Source organism: Haliotis rufescens, unplaced genomic scaffold (genome assembly GCF_023055435.1).
Source record: "Haliotis rufescens isolate VD_foot unplaced genomic scaffold, xgHalRufe1.0.p SCAF_6, whole genome shotgun sequence".
In the NCBI taxonomy this organism is placed as follows: domain Eukaryota; kingdom Metazoa; phylum Mollusca; class Gastropoda; order Lepetellida; family Haliotidae; genus Haliotis; species Haliotis rufescens.
The window spans coordinates 31,648,204-31,653,659 of record NW_025964334.1 but is presented as its reverse complement, the minus strand read 5'-3'; positions in this window follow the sequence as shown (position 1 = coordinate 31,653,659).

Below are 5,456 nucleotides of genomic sequence, written 5' to 3'. Positions count from 1 at the left end.
GGCTGAAACCCAAACCGATGGCGAAGCCAGTACAAGCGGTGAGGTTAATGCTAAATGTACATGTATGCTATATAGTCATATGGTAGTACAACAATACTACATTGTATTCAGCACGGTTATGTTTTTGAGTGTATTTTCAAATAAGGGCAAATGAGTTAAAAGGAGTATATAATTATAGATACTGGATGAACCACACATTTTTCTATGTATGTAATCTTGGATATATATACACATATATATTAACGCCTGTTACCGTTCTAAAACCATCAACTCATGAAACCTGTATATTGTCTGTTGTATCAAATTTGCATTAACAACATCAAGTACAGCAATTTAAACTGCTGCAACACCCAGACACTAGGCTGTTATCAAACATAAGTGTAAACACGCGATGTATCATTAAACCTGTATCGTGAGAAGTTCCAAAACACATTTTATTTCAGATGTATTTAGTAAAGCTTGAGCTAACTCACTGGTAGAACTTAGACATTGCCGCTGACATAAGTGTCATTTATTGAATGTTGATGACAAGCACATGTATATAAACTACGTTTTCAGTGAAGAAATATCACTAATACACGATTATCAACCTTGTTTTCACATGTATACGAATCTTTTTCGCGTACACCTGGAACTACCATTATTCGATATTGATGCATAAGCTCATGATTCAGGCCACAGAATACACTTTTAATGCAAATTGTGTAAGGGGCGGGCGCTACCGCGAGTTCAGGACATGCTTACCATTTTCGCGAACACCTGGTATCACTAATTTCAGTGAACCATTCATATAATGTCACCGCTATTTTGCCTTTTATGCCCAATGGAATATACGGGACTGTTTTTTCTCTGGCGTTGACGTTCTATATTTTCTTGAACAGGGTCGATGTTTCTGCTGGTTGTCTGAAGCTTAGGATCATTTATCAGTTATGCTGAGTCAACTACAAACAAAGTATGTGATCTGAGATATTTAAACTATGTTTGCAAGTCTTATAATAGTTTAGCAAGTCTAGATGTCGTCAATCAAGTCATACAAACGACTTGCTTCTATCATATTTCAAGAGATTTTGTGTATTATTTTCATTTCAGAGACTCAACTAAAGTGGACGTCGTTGCGTTTAAGCTAAAATGCCATGATAACCAGGCCCATGTGGCTGGTCCATGTGACGCAACCTTCGGCTAGCGTAATATGAAACGATGAACGTTCGCTCACTTTTTGTTAGTTCCCGACGATCTTCATAATATTAATGGTAAGAAACAGTGCTTTGCAACGGAGATCTACAGTATTTGTGCGATTTGTGTGAGAGTCAAAAATGTTTAATTTAATGGCATTACATAGAACTACTCAGTGTGCAAAAACAATACATGCTCTTGAAAAAGTATATGACGGCGGTGTGCAAATAATCGATTTTGGAACAGAAAATTCAATGATTGATATCATGAGCATCGATCCACGCAATTGGGATCGATGACAGGCATCAACCAAGGCAGCGAGCCTGACCACCCGATCCCGTTAGTCGCCTCTTACGACAAACAAAGTCGCCTTTTACGGCAAGCATGGGTCTCTGAAGACCTATTCTACCCCTGATCTTCACGGGTCCTTGAAAAATTACGGGATCATGAAATATAAATGGTAATAACAAGTATTAGAACGAAGAAAAGTGTTGACGACAAATATCATATGAAAGAACGTTAATGTCTGTAAAACTTAACACCAAAATACATCCTTTAGTGTGTCATTCCTGATTTTGACACATTCAAGGAACGTCGATTAATCTCTGTAGACCATTATTTCTGCAGCATCATGAATGAGATAACAAACGAAATCGTACATGTGCTTGTCGATGCTGCACGTGCAACATTCAGGTCGAGACCTTGTTTCCGGCGTAATGCGCACGCTCCTACTGAGAGAAAGCAAGAACCTTGGTTCGGCCACGAATGTAAAAATCATAGGAACTACTTCCGTAAGGCTAAACAGAAAGTTAAAAAAACTAACACAATCTAAGCAATCTAAGGCATATATACATATAAAGAAACATAGAAACGATTTATGCCATCTATTTAGAGCCAATTGAAAACAGATTCCACGTAAATTTTGGAAGGCTCTTATCAAGAATAAGAGTAAGGTGAATAACATTAAGCCTGATATCGAGACATTTATGAAAACTATAAAGTTATAAACAAAGACATGAATACACACACACTTATTGATGAAGAATCTACAAATACTACCATGCACGATGATCAAATGCTCAATAGTGATATCACAATAGAAGAAATACGTAAAGCTGTAAAAAGCTTGAAAAATAGCAAAGCTTTTGGTATAGATCTCCATGTAATTGGGTATATAATAAGCCCCTTAGAATTATTAGCACCCGTATATATTCATAACTTTAATGCCGTGTTCACTACCGGAAACATACCAGATGCATACCTAACCGGTGTGATCAAGTGTAACCAAAAAAGGTAACCCACACAAGGGAAAATTCCAATATATACAAAATATACAATTTTGTATAGATGGTATATCCAAAAATATACAATTTTGTATATATGGGTACATTTTACCACTGCTTCAATCAGTTTCTTCTTACCCCAGACATAAATTCTCACAATATGTGGTTGATATTGAAAATATTACTAATAATACCGGACAGTATTATTGCATGGGACAATAATACTTTAAAACTAGGTTCATTGTGACAACTATATTTGGAGTGTTATGAAATAATTGGCATTTATTCATGTTGACAGCATTTTACACAACAAAGAAATAGAACAATTGAGCAGACTTTTGTAACAGTTAGATATATAATACGTACTTCTACTGTTTACAAATAAAATGGTCTATACAAACAAGTAGTTCAGAGTAGTTTTAAACAATGACGGTAAAATAAATATGCCATGACTAGCGGCAAATATGAATATATACAATTTAATCTATATATATTCTGATATGTCATTGTATGGTGATTCTAAATCTAAAATTTTGCTTGATATTATTTGACAAACAGTTGTATGCACTGTCCATCATGATACTTCTACTTAAGTATATAAAAAGGGATGTTAGTTTAGTCAATTGACATGCGTTCATTGTAAACAAGGATTAGTGTGACATGATAACTAAGTTTTCATCAAGTACAATGCACTTCCGCGATTAGCATAATTAGGACAGAGTTTGTTATTAGTTATATCCGGACTCCAGTAAACCAAGGCAGCTAGCATCAGTGGAGAGTGTGAGCAACTGAAGAGAGGCGAGCAACTCAACGTGATTTATGATTTTGTTGAATCTTAATAAATAAACGAACGACTGTCACAAATATGCAGTCGAACATTGAACACACAGAATCTCGGATTTTCTATCCTACATTTGCGAGTAAACGTGAACGAAGCCGTGCAGGAAGCCTTACAGAGATTTGACTTCAGAACACACAGTGAGCTCAGGTAAGTTTATAATGATGATATGTTCATTCATTCGTGCAATAGATAGGACAATCATGAGCGCTGACTCTATATGTGTTCGCAATAGAACATTTGGAAGAAATAAATATTCTTGTTCAACATGGCTCAGAAATTCAGATATAAGCTGCGAAAATCGTGATCTACTCTGCTTTGTCAGGCGACAACCCTGTGACACCAGCACCTTTTGGAAGGATAACTAGATGGCCCACTGACAACTGTGATCACAGATCTTAACCCGATGGATCACGACTGGGACATCCTTGACAACACGATACGGAAGTGGGACACACACAGGAGTTGCACCGACCATGCAACAACATTTTAATAAACGTGCCTTACCCCGCACTTACAAACAATCAAGTCTGGACCAAACAAACCAGTGATTGATACTATACACAATGATCCAAGTTGTTGGGATATAACGCCACTGAATCAACCAAAGTCACCGAGATTGACCATGTGGTTCTTTAAAGTAATTGCCAGTGTGTAAGGTGTGAAAACGCCATGTAAGTTCATAGACCAGAATAGCTTCGCGTGACAAGCAACATGCTATATTTTGTAAATTATTGCTTCTGAATGTCTGCCCTAAAATATCTGGAAAGACTTAACCACTTAATTTGAATGCAATGTGTATGCTCTAAAGAATCTAGTAAGGAACTAGTAGATTAGATTGCTCGACACGAAGGGGGAACTTCACGATTGTAAATTCGAAATCATCCCTCTTGACATACAGCTTGGCGCATGGGTTCGAATCTCGAATTCGCCCCGGTGGCCCAGTCGTCTAAGGCTCTGAAATTCGCTGTGCAGAGTTGCGTCCCTTGGACACGCCAGAAACCTATAATTGTGGGTTCGAATCCTGGTTCGCCCCGATTATATTTCTAGGTTTGCCAGCACCATACCCGTGCTCGTAGGTTTCATAGAAGTGGTAAACGTCTAAGACCTGCATCACTTCGGGCTTTCCTCCCACATTAAGCTGACAGGCCGTGATATAACTGGAATAGTGTTATATACACTAACAAAAATGGTAAACGTCTGGATCCTGCATTCGGGTTTCCGCTCATGTCAAACTGACACGGCATCTAGTAACTGAAAAACTTAGAGTTTAAGCGAGACTACACGTCGAATGTTGGCGTCTCGGAGAACCACTAAGGCAATATTCAACTTAGCAAAACGTGTATACTTTGTACTTCTACCGGAATGCTGATTACAACTATCTATTCTTTCAGAACCACATAAGACCCGTGAACATCCGAAGTAGAATATGTCTTCAGCAACCCAGGCTTGCCGTAGGAGGCGACTATGTTGTAAGAGGCGGCTAAAGGGATCGGGTGGTCAGGCTCGCTGACATGTTTTGAAAAATGATCTCAATTGCGTAGATCGATGCTCATGATATCAATATTTTATCACTGGATCATATAGGTGGAATATGTCTGAGTGTGGCGTAAAACAACCAACCAACCAACCAAAACCATATAAAATCGTATCACTTTGAATTCTTGAATAAGCAAATGTGACTTCAATGACAAGAAACGGGAACATTGTAAGTAGACACTATTTCTAAGGATGTTTACACTGCAAGGTCAGCAGGACTCAGGACACAAAATAACAGTATTACCCCTCTAAGTAGGTTCACTTCATTAGTATATGCTTTTATAAACCTAATATGAACACTCTTTGAAGAATTGTCCGAAGAGGAAATATATAAGAGGCATTAGCATGTTCTCATATACCTACAGTACCGTCCCGATGCTATTTCTGACAACGTGTTGATCTCACAAGATAATATATTTAACCTTTTAAACCTTACACTGACTGATCACATGATCATATTTCGCTTCAACTCATCATACTTCGTTCACCGTCATGACCGATGTGAACAATGGTTCATTACTTAAAGAAAAAGCGACGAAGATTATGAAATAAGTATGGCGTAAAAGAGAGTATGGCATTGTGATAACAATTGTAGGTCTTGAAAAACAAACATAACAAGTAGA